Source organism: Bombyx mandarina, chromosome 21 (assembly GCF_030267445.1).
Source record: "Bombyx mandarina strain Sakado chromosome 21, ASM3026744v2".
NCBI lineage: Eukaryota > Metazoa > Arthropoda > Insecta > Lepidoptera > Bombycidae > Bombyx > Bombyx mandarina.
In genome coordinates this window covers 2,608,201-2,623,883 of record NC_143227.1, presented here as the reverse complement: position 1 = coordinate 2,623,883, position 15,683 = coordinate 2,608,201, and the positions used below count along the sequence as shown (strand labels likewise).

The window sequence follows — 15,683 nt, the reverse complement described above, 5'->3', positions numbered from 1 at the left end:
TAATTCTAATCTTACTTTGCCGGTATTTGTTAGTGAGGCTCCTCATGATTCAAATGTTTATATTCATATATATGTACTTTTAATATTTTAACAAAAAACAAACTTCGAATACAAATTAGTCGATGTAGAAAGATGAACAATATCTATATATTAATACGTGAAGCAAAAACGTTGTATCCCTTTTTACGAAAATTGCGCGGACCGAGGAATATGAAATTTTCCACACTTATAGAGAACATAGAGAAGAAGTGCACAATGCTAATATTTTTTTTAAATAATGCATAAAACATACATTAAATCAATAAAGAAAACATTACGCACACTACATACCATGTATTTGACACACACACGCATGCATACTATTTATTGTCAAACTTTTGTTCTTGACGTCTGTGGTCAAATTGAGAATAGATTAAATATTGTTTGTCTGTATTAATATTTTTTTAAAGTGTAGATTTGGCGAAATTTGTGATTATAGAAGTATAAAATACAATCATAATAGTGTAAAAACTTACGATTCCAATTAATTATAGTCGAATTTCGACTACTGCGGCACCTCTAGTAATCTCAATAACACAGACCACGAGAATGGCGTAGCACTTTCGTAGACAAACGCTACGCAGGGGCTACGATCACAATTATCAAGAGAGCTGCAACGAAGTTACAATTTTATATCATATTTACGACTTTAACAGATGATATTTCGACGCGACTTTGTAGTTTTTGAGTGCGCATCTAAATTTAATAACTTTTTGACATTTCAAGACGTTTTAACGTCGTCCTTGTATTTTACAAAGTTAGCAACTCTCTATAGAAATTTGATAGATATTATTAAATCAATACTCTATTACGGTTGATATACGGTTCATATTATTTCAATTTAATGCAGCTAATGGGCTCAGAAAGCTCACGGTACAACTGATTAAGTAGTCACTGGAGCCATCATGAGGATACATAAACAACACCGACTTGGTGTAGCAGCAGCGGCTTGACTGTGCCCCTTGCCTTGTTGATGTCCATGACAAACAGAGACAACTTATCGTTAGGTAGCCTGGCTGCATGGTCTCAACTGTATAATATAATAGGTGTCCCACTTTCCAAACCAGGATGCAATAAACAAAATGGAACTGTCATTTTGTTTGGAACTGGGGACCAAATATTCGCACGAGACACCTGAACCAAGGCATTTGGGACTGCCAGAGTGGTCACTTACTAACATTGATGCTGCCTGTCTATGCTGACAATTCTTTTGACCGTCATCATCACCGTCATCATCGTCACCGTTGACCGTCTTATTAACCATCAAATGATCTTTATTATATTAATTATTTACGCATTGAAAATACCACGTGGTGTTAAAATGTTTCAATATCAACACTTCCTATGCAATATTAACAAAATTCGTAATTATGCAAATTATAATTTGCGTATTTACTGGTGGTGGGACCTTTTGTGAGTCCGCGCGGATAGGTGCCACCACCCTGCCTATTTCTGCCGTGAAGCAGTAATGCGTTTCGGTTTGGAAAGTGGGGCAGCCGTTGTAACTATACTTGAGACCTTAGAACTTATATCTCAAGGTGGGTGGCGCATTTACGTTGTAGACGTCTAAGGCCTCCAGTAACCACTTAACACCAGGTGAGCTGTGAGCTTATCCACCAATCAAAGCAATAAAAAAAATGTTTAAGTGAGTTTGTTGAAAAAAAAATCTATCTTAAAAAATCTTAAAAGCACACGCAGCTAAGCTGGAAAGTTAATCTGATTACATCGGGCTTAATTCATTCCGCCCAAAATCACAATGCTAGTCTTATCACGACAATCTTTCCTCCGAGCCAGCGAATGGACCAAAAGTTAGGACCCCGATGTTCGCGGTTAAACGGCGTAACGTCTGCGATAACGGTATCAGATAAAGTTATGTACAGTCAACGATATTATTTTTCTCGGAAATTACACTTTGAGAATTAATATGCACTGCTACAGGCCAATTTAGATACAGATCTTAAGATTGTAAGTATTAGTTCCTTTCTGTGTTGAAAGAAACGATCGCAATATTTTTTTGGGAAATTTGTAGTGCGCTCTATTTACAATACAAGTTTCGACTACGCCAAGAAAACTGTGAAGGTTTTTATTTGTTGCCTAAATAGGGAGACGGGCTTACGCTCGCCTAGTGGTCACCGGAACACATAGACTTCAACCACGTAAATTCTGCTACCCATTTAGAGACATAAGTTATCAATCAGTTTTATAGCAGGCTGCCCTACCATTCAGAGTGCATTACTGCTTCACGGCAGAAATATGAAGGGCGGTTATACCTATCTGTGTGGGGCTCATAACACGCCCTACTTGCTACCATTAAAAATGAGGAATGGTATAGAAACATAAAAAAAACTAAAGATTTTTTTCTATCAATTTATTCGATTTAATATAATCGTCTAATACGAAATCTAACTATATATATTAATACGTGAAGCAAAAACTTTGTATCCCTTTTTACGAAAATTGCGCGGACGGAGGCGTATGAAATTTTCCACACTTATAGACAATATAGAAAAGAAGTGCACAATGCTAATACTTTTTTTAAATAATGCATAAAAGATATATTAAATAAAACATTACACACACTACATACCATATATTTGACGCACACACACATGCATAGGTACTATTTATTGACAAACTTTTGTTCTTGACGTCTGTAATTCTTAAATATTGTTTGTCTTTGTTAATATTATATTTTTTATAATGTAGTTTTGGCGAAATTTGTGATTATAGAAGTATAAAATACAATCATAATAGTGTACAAACTTACAATTCCAATTAATTATAGTCGAATTTCGACTACTGCGGGACCTCTAGTAGTACAAAACATGCTTTAACTAAAAGGAAATTTAGCTTCCTTGCTTAAACAATAGAGTTCCTTGAAGAACCCGAGAAGGCTATAAGTATTCTTTATTATATTTCTTTTACAATTACCTCTTGAACATTTTTTTTATTTTTATTGCTTAGATGGGTGGACGAGCTCACAGCCCACCTGGTGTTAAGTGGTTACTGGAGCCCATAGACATCTACAACTTAGACGCGCCACCCACCTTGAGATACAAGTTCTAAAGTCTCAGTATAGCTACAACGGCTGCCCCACCCTTCAAACCGAAACGCATTACTGCTTCACGGCAGAAATAGGCAGGGCGGTGATACCTATCCGCGCGGACTCACAAGTGGTCCTACCACCAGTAATTACGCAAATTATAATTTTGCGTGTTTGATTTTTATTACACGATGTTATTCCTTCACAGTGGAAGTCAATCGTGAACATTTGTTGAGTGCGTATTTCATTTCATAACGTCGATGGCCATGCGTGTCCGTACAATTTATTATATTCGAAGGCAAACCGATTCCATTCATCGCATTACATTATAGAACACTTGAGTTTAATCGAATAGAACGTTACAGTAAATCGATACCGACAGTTCGATTGACACCCGTTACCCGCTGTTTGCACAGCCCTCGCCTAATTGGTATCACGGGTACGAATGATCGAAACTTCCGTTTGTAGGTTTACGATTTCCCCTCCAACAGAACACCAATGCGGTTCATTTCCTTACATCCCGTGCTGGTGGCTTATCCGGTATTAATTTGTCGCTGGCTGACTGGGAGCCGTCGGAATGATTGTTGATAATCGATTTTATGAATGATCGGAAATCGACAGAATCGACTCGTATCAACTCTAAATCGATTTTCACGATTCTTTGTATTTATTTATTTTATTGTCGTTGACATTTCAAAACGTAAAACACTTTTTAGTTTACACGAATTCAAAGATGACGTCATATCCTTTGATCATGCCAATCTTTATTTGCAAAAATAAAATGTACAACAAAAATGCAATATAAAAATGTAGGCGAATATTTAACTTGGATTTTCATTTAATTAACAATTGCGTATTATCAACTCGTTCTATTTACAGAAATCGTTGTTAAAATCCAGAAACAATGATAAATATTTGATTTGGTTATGTAGCTTGAAAGATAATATTTTATTAGTGCAGTAAAATTGCAACCGCATATACGGAATAATTATGTGTCCTATTATGAATACTTTAGAATGTACGTTTTATATTCCACTAGGTATGTAATAGCAGTTCTGCAGCCATTTTGTTTGATTACTTACCATCTAGAACTTTCCAGTTCAACAGAAGACAATTAAAATAAACAAAATAACATCATTTAAAATATTGTCCAGTATTAATTAAAATAACTAAAGTGGATCCATCTAAATGAGTATGTATATAAAATAGATCACACGTCCTTCGCATACAGGGCGAGAAATATCCCTTCATTCCCGAAAACCTTTCGTCACAAACATTCGGAATGATAAGCCAAATGAAATGGTAGGGGAACATCGTTGTCACAACACTAAGGGGACTGTCAGGCTGAGGGGGTGGGGGGGGGTTGATTTAATAAATATTCAAATAAAGAAAGAGGTCCACTGGGCTAAAACGCCGAGTTTGGCCTTCAGAAGCCAGAGCTGCTAACCAGTTTGTGGCCACGAAGCGTTTACGGTGTTAACGTCTGAACCATAAGGCTGATATTCGAACAGGCTCGAATTATCGTATAGTAAATATGAACCGGGTATATTTCGGTTTAGACTCGGTTACGTTGTAACCTTGATTATTGAGGCTTAATTTTTATTTCAGTATGCCTGCTCAACTTTTTATATGAGGGAATAAAAAACTGAAAAAATGGGTATGGGTTAAGGGAAGCGATTTCAAAAATTTATTATTAAAATTATTAAAGCTGATTAAGGATGGTAGAGCGCATTGCAAGATCACGCGGTTGGGTATTACTATATCTACATATAATATCTACCACGAAGTAGCTATGCGTTTCCGTTTAGAGGGTGAAACATTTCTTATGCTAAGCTATCGAGTTTTATATTTATCGTCTCGATGCTGTAATTCTATTTATTTAAGGCACAAGTACTATTTATTTAAGGCAAGTGTGATAAATTGATGATGGACATAAATGGCTTTCTTCTCGCTAACAACGGCCTCTTAACAGATAACTTCGTCATTAAGGTTGTATTGTCTAAAGGAAACATCCGGTGAGCATAAAAAATTCCCGACTACCTCGAATTAGTAAAAAAAATGTACACGAAATTTATTACCATAAAAATTACACTTTGTACGTTTTTATCACTCATTAATACGCTTTTATTAGCTTCAGACGTATGTATGTTTGTAACGGAATCTTTGAACTTGATTTTGACCCCCTTCAAAATATCGGATTAACTCGAAATTTGGTATACTTATTAAGAACCGACGACAATGCAATATTAAAAAAAAAAATTCAACTAAAAAATAGAGTATAAATTTTAATAAATTTGAATTAAAAATAGTGTAAGAAAAAATGATTTTATTGTAAAAAAGCGTGGGGTGCTTTTCAGGATATTATCAAAATAACCCAACTCATATCTGTTCATAAAATATTTATAACTACTTATACCATGCACCCCTCGCTTTTTTACAATAAAATCATTTTTTTTTTAAAACAGGATTTGATAAAAACATTATTCTCAAAAAGGATTCAACACGTTGAATGCCATATGAAAAATCGAGTATTTTCATTTAGGCCACGGTGCTCACGGGTGAGCCTTATCTTGCGGAACCGGTCGGGCCATGAGGGTCACCCGTAAGCTGCGTGAGAGTTCCAACGAAAATGCTTCCTACAAGCCATAGATTGCAGCTATTAAACAAAACGCGTATGGAAGTGAGCCGCGTGGCTCTTTAGCCGAACCAATTAATGCCTTGGTTTTCGAACCCAATAGAAACTTGTAGTTTTTATCAAATAACCTTTTAAAATATCTTAAATACTAGGTTAGACGGTGCAAGTCGCTAATTATTACCTTCCGTGCAAATTAGCGCGTTTTATAAAATTGAGAATGAAAATCTCAAGTAAATAAAAATTACTTTTCTATAACCTGATTTTGCTTAGCCCGAACGGTATACGTGTTAAGGTTGGACAGGTTACATATGTATATTCTCAAGGAACTTGTAAATGCGTGATGTCAGAATGATGTTAGAATTACTGGAGTATTTGGAGTATGTTTTGTTTTTATTGCGTTAATATTATGTATTAGTTGTGTTAAGTGGATATAAATATAAATGACATAGGTAGATAGGTAACTACTTCGATAAGATAATTTAAATTCAGGTATTGTTCGCTTATTAAAACACTTATTTAGACGCCTTCAATGGGAAATACCAGTTTGTTTTTTCCAATGAAATATAGCGCAGTTGAAATTTAGTTATTCGCGTGTTTTTTTTTCTTGGAAGATATACCTACTTGTTGTTCGGACCTGTAAACTGTGTTATTACAAAACGTCGTATCTGTTATTGGCTGAAAGACAAGTATCAATTTTCAAAAGTAATTATACCTCGAAACAACACTTCGCGACGAGGAAATAACATCAAACAAACCGGTGAAATTCATTGATTGGCCCCCAATAATTAGTTTGCAAAGCTGTGGATTATAGATAATGCGCATACGTTATATAAGCTATACACTTTGGGTATCTGTAGAAAGAATAAAAATATAATTATACTTTTTGGAACGAAGTTCCTTATGGGACGATGCCGAGGGGTTCCCTAACCGGGAAAAAAACGTCCGTAACGTAAGATTTTTATTAGTAGTGCACACAGTGTACGACTTAACTTTGTAATAACGCACAAAAAATATCATATTTTTTTATCATTCATTAACGACGATCTCAGAGCGTTCGCTTGCGCAATACACTAACTCTTATGCAAACAACCGTGAATGAAGTGTACCACAATAAGTTCGCGCGTTACTGAATGACCGTGGGTTGTTGCAAAACCTCAAGTTTTATTTTCTTTATACCTCGAATAGAACTTAAAATTAATATTTTTATAATAAGGAACTTCGTCCCTATCCGGTGTCCCACGACACTACGCATCTTTTGTTTTTTATTTTATCAATATATTTCGAATTCAATAGTACATTTTTTAGTACTACTCGTTAAATACTCTGTTGTACAAAGCAGACTAAAATTTAATAGACATTTAACAGTGAAAGAGTGAAGACGTATTTTAAAAATTTAAGACTTAAGTGGTAAATTTTTTGATTTGATTTGATTTGATTTGAAATTCCTATAATAATATGTTAGGTTAATATAAAACTTTTTTTTTTATTGCTTCGATGGGTGGACGAGCTCACAGGTGTTGAATGGTTACTGGAGCCCATAGATATATACAACGTAAACGCGCCACTCATCTTGAGATATAAGTTCTAAGGTCTCAGTATAGTTACAACGGCTGCCCCACCCTTCAAACCGAAACGAATTACTGCCTCACGACAGAAATAGGCAGGGTGGTGGTACCTACTCGTGCAGACTAACAAGAGGTCGTACCACCAGTAAAAAATTTGTACGATTTTTTTTTTCGGTTTCTAAAATTTCATTTTCCCTACGTACCGCGTTATTGAATTCACTTTGACAATCAAGCGATTAATAGGGTTGTAGAGTGCCTAGCAAAAACTCGACGACACGCAGACGACGAGAGCCCTTGATGCGCCTTTTTGAATTTCAATCGCGAGATTGATTGGCTTTTCTAATATCATTAAGCCTTGATAAAATCGACTAATACCGGCCTTGATAAACTATCATAGCAGTTATTTGAATTTTTTTTAATAGACAAAACCTCGTTTTGTCACTATCCGTACTCGCTTGTGAAGGTCACCTCTGCGGATTATTTAAAGACACATGATATTGGAATTGATTAATTTGACAGAGATAGCTTGGTATTTAGTTTATGTTAATTTGGAGTTTATGTTACTAATTCCTACAATACTACTCTTAGTATAAGATGTAAATTAGTAAGAGGATTATTAAATTACAGTACTTCAAGTCGTTGTAAGGCGCCTAATGTATCATAAATATTTATGTCAAGCGATGCGACTATGCCCGTGCTAAAATCCCTCAGATAGATACCATTTTTTCTTAGAAAATACGTACTTAAGATTTGTTCGCGAACAACTTTCACGGTGAAAGAAAAACATCATGTGATAATCCAAACAAAAATATTTGTTTTCGTAAATACGGCTACTCATATTTTAGGCCAGTATGAGTAGCTACTGACGTCCTATATCGAACAATACCTGCACCACGTCGCCAGGAACTGAGGATGGAGTGCTATCACTTGAGAACACCTTCGTCATGCAAATAGGACCGGACTGGTCGCTGCTAACCGTCGTGTCGATGCTCGACATCTGCGAGCTCACCATCTCAGAGAAGGAGGCGGCGGAAAGAGAACTCATTCCTCTCTACACCGATCGGTTTGAATCTGGCCCTGCGGGGTATTCTGACACCTTACAGGCAAGACCTGGGGCGGCCTAATGGGCTACCGTGCCAAGACAGCTGACGCAAAGACGTGGGCTATCGCCTCGGCGATTTCATCGTCCAGGCGACCTTGAGGAGAGCTGCGCGTCTTATAATATTAAGCACGGAATCTCCCATTGCTTCGGTTTACTCTCGGGATGGAGCGTCAGGCAAGAGGGTAGGGGAGTAGATTAGCGGTACTTATTCCACACTTTCCCTAGGCACAGGTGGTTCAGAACACACTCCCCCTAGCCACTGAAAGCACACAGGGTGTTCAGAACCGGCCAAAAAAAAGTTACCACCATTCTATTTCTAACACGGATCAGACGCATCTCAGTTTGAAGGGTGGTTAGTACAATCTTTAAAAAAAATTGTAATACTCATGTACTATAATTTTTTTTATTGCTTAGATGGATGGATGAACTCGCAGCTCACCTGGTGTTAAGTGGTTATCGGAGCCCATAGACATTTACAACGTAAATGCCGCCACCCACTTTTAGATATGAGTTCTAAGGTATCAGTATAATTACAACTACTGCCCCACCCTTCAAACCGAAACGCATTACTACTTCACGGCAGAAATAGGCAGAGTGGTGGTACCTATCCATGCGGACTGACAAGACGTCCTACCATCAGTAATTACGCAAATTATAATTAAAAATAAAATAAAATTAAGACATAAAGACTTGGAATTCAAGCCTTAAGTTGGATGGCTGTATTAACAGCATGATGTTTCTAGACTCCGGTAAGCACTAAACAGTCAAGTGACTGTCCGTTTCGCTCGTAATATAAAACCACTAACTTGTCAATGCGATGTAAAACAAACATATTTCAACAGAAGCAAACAGATCTGTCTGTTTAGAAAACTGATACATTTTAAGCGAAACGATAATTGGGTCGTCGAGTTTAAAACAAACTGAATCCCGGACAGAGTCAATAGACGGCCGAGTTGTTACATCCACGGAAACAACAACTCAAGAATATATATATATATATATAAATTTTTTATTGCTTAGATGGGTGGACGAGCTCACAGCCCACCTGGTGTTAAGTGGTTACTGGAGCCCATAGATATCCACAACGTAAATGCGCCACCCACCTTGAGATATAAGTTCTAAGGTCTCAAGTATAGTTACAACGGCTGCCCCACCCTTCAAACCGAAACGCATTACTGCTTCACGGCAGAAATAGGCAGGGTGATGGTAGCCACCCGCGCGAACTCACAAGAGGTCCTACCACCAGCAATTACGCAAATTATAATTTTGCGGGTTTCATTTTTATTACACGATGTTATTCCTTCACCGTGAAAGTCAATCGTGAACATTTGATAAGTACGTATTTCATTAGAAAAATTGGTACCCGCCTGAGATTCGAACACCGGTGCATCGCTCAACACGAATGTACCGAACGTCTTATCCGTTAGGCCACGACGACTTTGAATATATTATATATATAGTGTATTGATTTTCGGCGCGTTTATTTACTACCCGGTGTAACAATAACAAATAAAAATGTTTACGGTGGTCTTGTTTTCATACCGTTGTTTCTGGTTTTATGTGATCTTGGAACAGCGTTTTCATACATTATGTGGCGTGGTAATAAATTATTGTTTGTTGTTTTATTTATTCGGACATCCTCCCTCATAGAGCCAGTATCAGCTTTCTACCATCCGTACATAATACTCTACCGTAAATCTTTGTACATAATACTCTACCGTAAATCTTTGTCTCTCTGTTTTCTACAATTAAAATAGTCTCAAATATATATGCATACATAAAAATTGTCGTATTAAAATGTCTGTAAAAAATCGATTCTTCTTATCTCGATTCTTCTTATGTCTTTTTTACATTTATTTTCCTATCAATGAATAGCCCCATAAGCGGTGTGAGCCAAAAACCTTTAAAAAAAAAATATTTATAAATCACGCGTTACCTTTGTATATATCATTCCAGCACAATAATTACAAGTATTACGAGAACCAAAAACGGGTGTACACTTGTACACAGTTTACAGTAACTACGACACACATTAGTATGTAGTAACTACGACCTTGAAGATTTGCGTTAAAGCTCAAAGGATGATGTACAATCCAGAGCAATATCAATCAACTTTTAGCGAACCGTGACAGTGATTCACAAGTCGTAAAAATCAAATAAACCTATACCTTTACACTTTACATTTATACTTTATACTTTACATTTACAAAAAATATTGAAGCATTAATGCTTATACAAATTTAGTAGTACCCCTGAAAGGTACCGACGATTAAAGATACAACATCTAGTCGTAGGCACATGGCCTACGGCGTAGCAAAAGTCCTACGTGGTATGTGCAGGGCCTACGGTGTAGCAAGAGTCCTACGTAGTAGGTGCATGGCCTACGGCGTAGCAAAAGCAATACAACTTTGTTGCAATGTAGGCAATTGTTAATATTCTTTAAATCTAAAAAAAACACCGTTTAACAGTTGAAGTACAAATTAAAATAATGACGTTTTTATACTTTTTTTTTCTACATAAGCTCTGGCAGACTCGTGGGACTATTCCGGCTTGGTCCTGATAGACAGGGCTTAAGGAGTCTCAACCTAAGAAATGTTTGCTACCATCACTCCTAGTAAGAGTAGTACTTCGCTAAATCTACCACCAGATTGAAACCCACTGAGAAAATCCGACGAGAAACTTAGTGGGCTGTCCTTATAAGGTTTTCCTGGTGATACCAAATATTTTCAAAGATTTTTTCCCAAGTTTTCCAGTTCAATTATTTCCTACAATCTTTCTTTAAAATTTAAAATTTAAGTACTTAAAATTTAAGGTCTTTTAAAATTTAAGTACAGTGTTACATACACTGTACTTATTTTTTTTAAATAATTCATAATCTAGTAGCATCTTTTATTCCACATTTTAAATGTGATCCGAATAAAATTCGAAAAATTCAAAAACCAATATTGATATTTCGATAGACAGTACTGAATAGAAAAAAATGGACAAAGCCTGAATTGCGTTTACGACATTCACAAGATAGACTTGCATATATACAAGTTCGAACAACAATATTCTGTCCTTCAATCTATCGAGAAAGAGCACATTCGCTCGTTGGAGAATCTTCTCTTTGTCCCTGTTCCCTAAATTGCTGCATCGCATTATAAAGAGAGATTTGTAAAATATATCTGGTATTATTTATATTATACTAGCGACCCGCCCTCGTTTCACTTAGGGAACTGTAATTTATTATTGATAACAGTATTTCTCAACTATTTAATGGATGTTATTATAAATATACACCTTCCTCTTCATCATCATTTCATCATCATTATCCTGCCCTTCTCCCAGTCACCTGGGGTCGGCGCAGCATGTTTTCTCCTTCCATAATCTTCTATCATATATCATTTCTTCGCTCACTCCCCTCTAACCCATATCGTCTTTCACACAATCTATCCATTTCTTCTTAGGTCTACCTCTTCCTCTATATCCTTTCACATTCATAGTGAACACTCTCTTACCAACCTCATTTTCATTTCGTCTCATCACATGTCCATACTATCCCAAACGCGCACTCCTCAGCTTCTCTGTCACAGGTGCCACTTTCATAAACCTTCCTCTTCAATCACTCTATCTATTAAAAAAAACCGCATCAAAATCCGTTGCGTAGTTTTGAAGATTTAAGCATACATAGGGATAAAGGGACAGAGAAAGCGACTTTGTTTTATACTATGTAGTGATTGTTTGGTTTGAAACTTTCAGATTTTATTGATACGTATTTTTTCTTTAGATAGGCTATTAGGTGACCGTCAAGGTGATGGGGAGCAGTTAAAGCCCATAGACATAACAAAGTATTTCGACGTCCAACTTAAGATACCAATTGGAAGATTCAATAGTATCGTAATAGAACTACCCTAATCTTATACCTTTAAACGAGCAATTCTTGTATATATATAATCTGAATCTCGGAAACGGCTCCAACAATTTTCATAAAATTTAGTATACAGGGGATTTCAGGGGCGATAAATCGATCTAGCTACGATTTATTTTCAGAAAATGTTGTTATATTCGTATTTTCAAAAATCAACTTTATGACTCTTTCCGACATCTATTGGCGAATAATAATAATAATACTATTTTTTCTTATACTAACTAACTGCTTTAAAGACACAACAAGATGGCGTTATCAAAGAAAAAAAACTGAGCAAAGCTCGGTCATCATCTAGTTTTAGACTGAAACGAACAAACCTACCCGTTGCGATCGATATACATACGCATTCTGCTAATAATTTTGTTACATTATCTTTGCTTAGTTTTTATTTGAAAGTATTTGTAGAGGGTAGAGTTATATGATTAGAGACACGACTAGGCCATTCAATACCCCAAAAAAACCCTTAAACATAATTTGAAAAGGACATGTTATAGCACTGAAGAGATACTGTGGAGAGTTAGTATCAGAGCTTCATATTAATTCTGATAAATGACCTTTAAATGCACCATACGTCATTTAAGAGACTCCCAGTACTTCAGATGTTTTTATTAGTGTCAATGTACTCATCATACTGCTTAAAAGCATACCATACAATAGTACTAACTCATGAATGTTTCCCACCCTTTAACAAGCCCGCGAGGACTCACAGTATGCACTCAACCGTTATTAAAGAAACCTCACAATAGTAACAAAAGCAGATCCGCTGAGGTTGTGAGATTACGTTAACAAAATGGCTTATTAATGTGTTAATTAATTTGGGATGTATTGACAAACATTGTACGCTAAGCTATTCAGCTATTCAAGAGAACAATATTATAATCTATTGTATGTACAAAACTATACATGAACTTTATTGTACCAAATTTTGTAATGCGGTTGTAATTTGTGTATTTATTATGTTATTCATTTAATTGTATTGTTTGATTAATCCGAATCGTTTTAAAATTGAAGAATCATAAACAATATTCTGGAATTGAAAGCAATTTTTTTTCTAATGAAATACGTACTTAACAAATGTTCACGATTGACTTCCACGGTGAAGTAATAATTACATCGTGTAATAAAAATCAAACCCGCAAAATTATAATTTGCGTAATTACTGGTAGTAGGAGCTTTTGTGAGTCCGTACGGGTAGGTACCACCACTCTGCCTATTTCTGCCGTGAAGCAGTAATGCGTTTCGGTTTGAAGGGTGGGGCAGCCGTTGTAACTATACTGAGACCTTAGAACTATTATCTCAAGGTGGGTGGCATTTACGTTGTAGATGTCTATGGGCTCCAGTAACCACTTAACACCAGATGGGCCGTGAGCTCGTCCACCCATCTAAGAAATAAATAGAAAATGAAATGAATCATACACTTTTGACTAGATCTTAGGTCGTTTCTGGGGAAATTATTTCAATATAAGAAAGGTGCGGTAATATCAACAGGTACGATGAGTTTCGTAGTGACGTCCCGAGCTGGGTCTTCAGGCAGGCGAAATCAATTAATGTAAGTTCGAAAATCGACTGGAAACGCGTTTAATGTACGAGTCATATTAAGGTTTTGACAGCGTACCTTTTTTTGATTGCGTGTAGATCATTGCGAGTGTGTAGCACTTAGAGCTTGCCTAGAACGCCAATGACGAAAAATACGAAATAACTTGTTAATCTAAAATGTATCACACAATTATTTTTTATTAGAATCGGATTTGATAATTGTTTAGTGCTATGTGCTATGTACTTATTTTATGTTGTTTCTTTATCAATCAATGAAAAAAAAAACATATATTTTTTTACCAAACACCTTCTTCTTAATTGAAATAAAAACTAAAAAAAAAAATTAAAAATGTCAGGTTTTTTTTGTCTAGTGAATCTTGTTGTTTTTTTTTGTTGTTGTTGATAGTATTTGTGTTGTAATTGTTAGTGTACTTACAATGTAGCGCATAGGGGGCACATAGCCGAGAGCGCACGGGTCGTCGGTCGCAGCTCGGCCGCGCCGCCTCGCTACCGGCGCATGGCGCGGGCCCGCCGCGGGCGAGGCGCGAAGACGTCCACCCCGCTACCCGACCGCGTGCACTCCACCTATGCCCACCAACAGTTCGACTGCCAACAACACAACATTCATCTCACTAACCATACTCGAACACACTACCTCATCTAAGCAACGCGACGCGCTCGCACGCCGCTGTCGCATTGCAGGAGAGCCCCAAGCTACCCGTGCGAGACGCGTCTGCTGCGTGACCGGACATCGCAGCGCCACAACTTATCGCTACATATCTTAATACTCACATAAGCATGCCAGCGTCCAACTCCAGGTTATCAACTACAGTTAATGTAAACAATTGAACGCACAATCATTTTGACCAGTAGCGCGGCGCGATCTCACATGCCGGTCGGAGGCGGATCGGAAAAGGTGAAACGGAGGGGCCCCGCTCATCAGAGCATCGGCCCCGGGGGCTCGCCGCCGCAAGGCAGCCGCCGCCGCTCCGTATGCGGCGTTTGCTTGTTAAATGAGCGGATTAGGTGCGCGGGGCGGAAGTGTCAGAGGCGACACGCGCGTCGTTGCCACTGCAGGCCGCCACTGAGGCGGGGCGGCCCGGGAAAGCCTCCCCGCACCCCGCCCGCCATGTGCCCGCACACCCCCCCGCGCTACCCGCTCGCCATGTGCCCGGAGCGCACTCAGCCTCTCGCCTCGCAAAGGGTTGTCGGCAAAGGGAAATTGCTACTATCGTCTTTTTGTCGTGACGACAATTGGCCGCACTTTAAGCGCGGATTTCGCTTTGAATCATATCTCAGAGTAAATTCTAAGAATTAAGTATTATTCGAGATGTTCAGGCTCGGAAATTTATATGAGAGTTCGGCTAAATCTTTTTTCGAATTTCGAGGTTATGTAACATCGTGCGAAAGCCATGGTCGTCCCGCAGACGCAGCGCGCCTGTCGAAATATCCCTAACGCAGCCCTTAAATTTGTAGTGAGCGTTACCAGAGCTCCCGATCGTCGCCGAGCCGCGACGGAGGCGCCCGAACGAGCGAACCGGCGCCGCCCAGTCGATAAGGCCGTCTCCACTCGCCGAACAAAGACACTAACCTATAATAATTACATTTAATTAAGGGTAACTCGACTATTTTGTGTAATAAGCATATCTCGCTGCATCGTTAACGGCCGGATTTCGCTTTTGATTAGCGAAGACGTTTCACGCGTTGGCCGAGCGTGTTGCTACTAACATTGCACACGTGGACGCCACTTAAGAGTTGTGTGAAAACATTGTAAGACTTATCGCAGCGGAGTTAAGTTTATTTTTTTGTTATTTTGCATGGATCAAGCTCAAGGCTCCCCTAGTGTGATGTGG

The 15,683-nt window shown here is 37.8% G+C and overlaps 1 protein-coding gene across 2 annotated transcripts in view; it reads right to left on the bottom strand.

The window, feature by feature from the left end:
- Window positions 1–15,256, bottom strand: part of nAChRalpha1 (nicotinic acetylcholine receptor alpha1) — a 277,216-nt gene extending 261,960 nt beyond the window's left edge. The window contains exons 1-2 of one of the 2 annotated variants that reach the window (XM_089736569.1): window positions 14,623–15,256; window positions 14,267–14,436 (exon numbers count right to left, since the gene is read on the bottom strand). The gene's annotated coding sequence lies outside the window, so the exon portion shown is untranslated. The remainder of the gene's footprint in view (window positions 1–14,266; window positions 14,437–14,622) is intronic. The other variant, XM_089736568.1, reaches the window with a different exon arrangement.
- Between the last annotated feature and the right edge of the window lie 427 nt (window positions 15,257–15,683).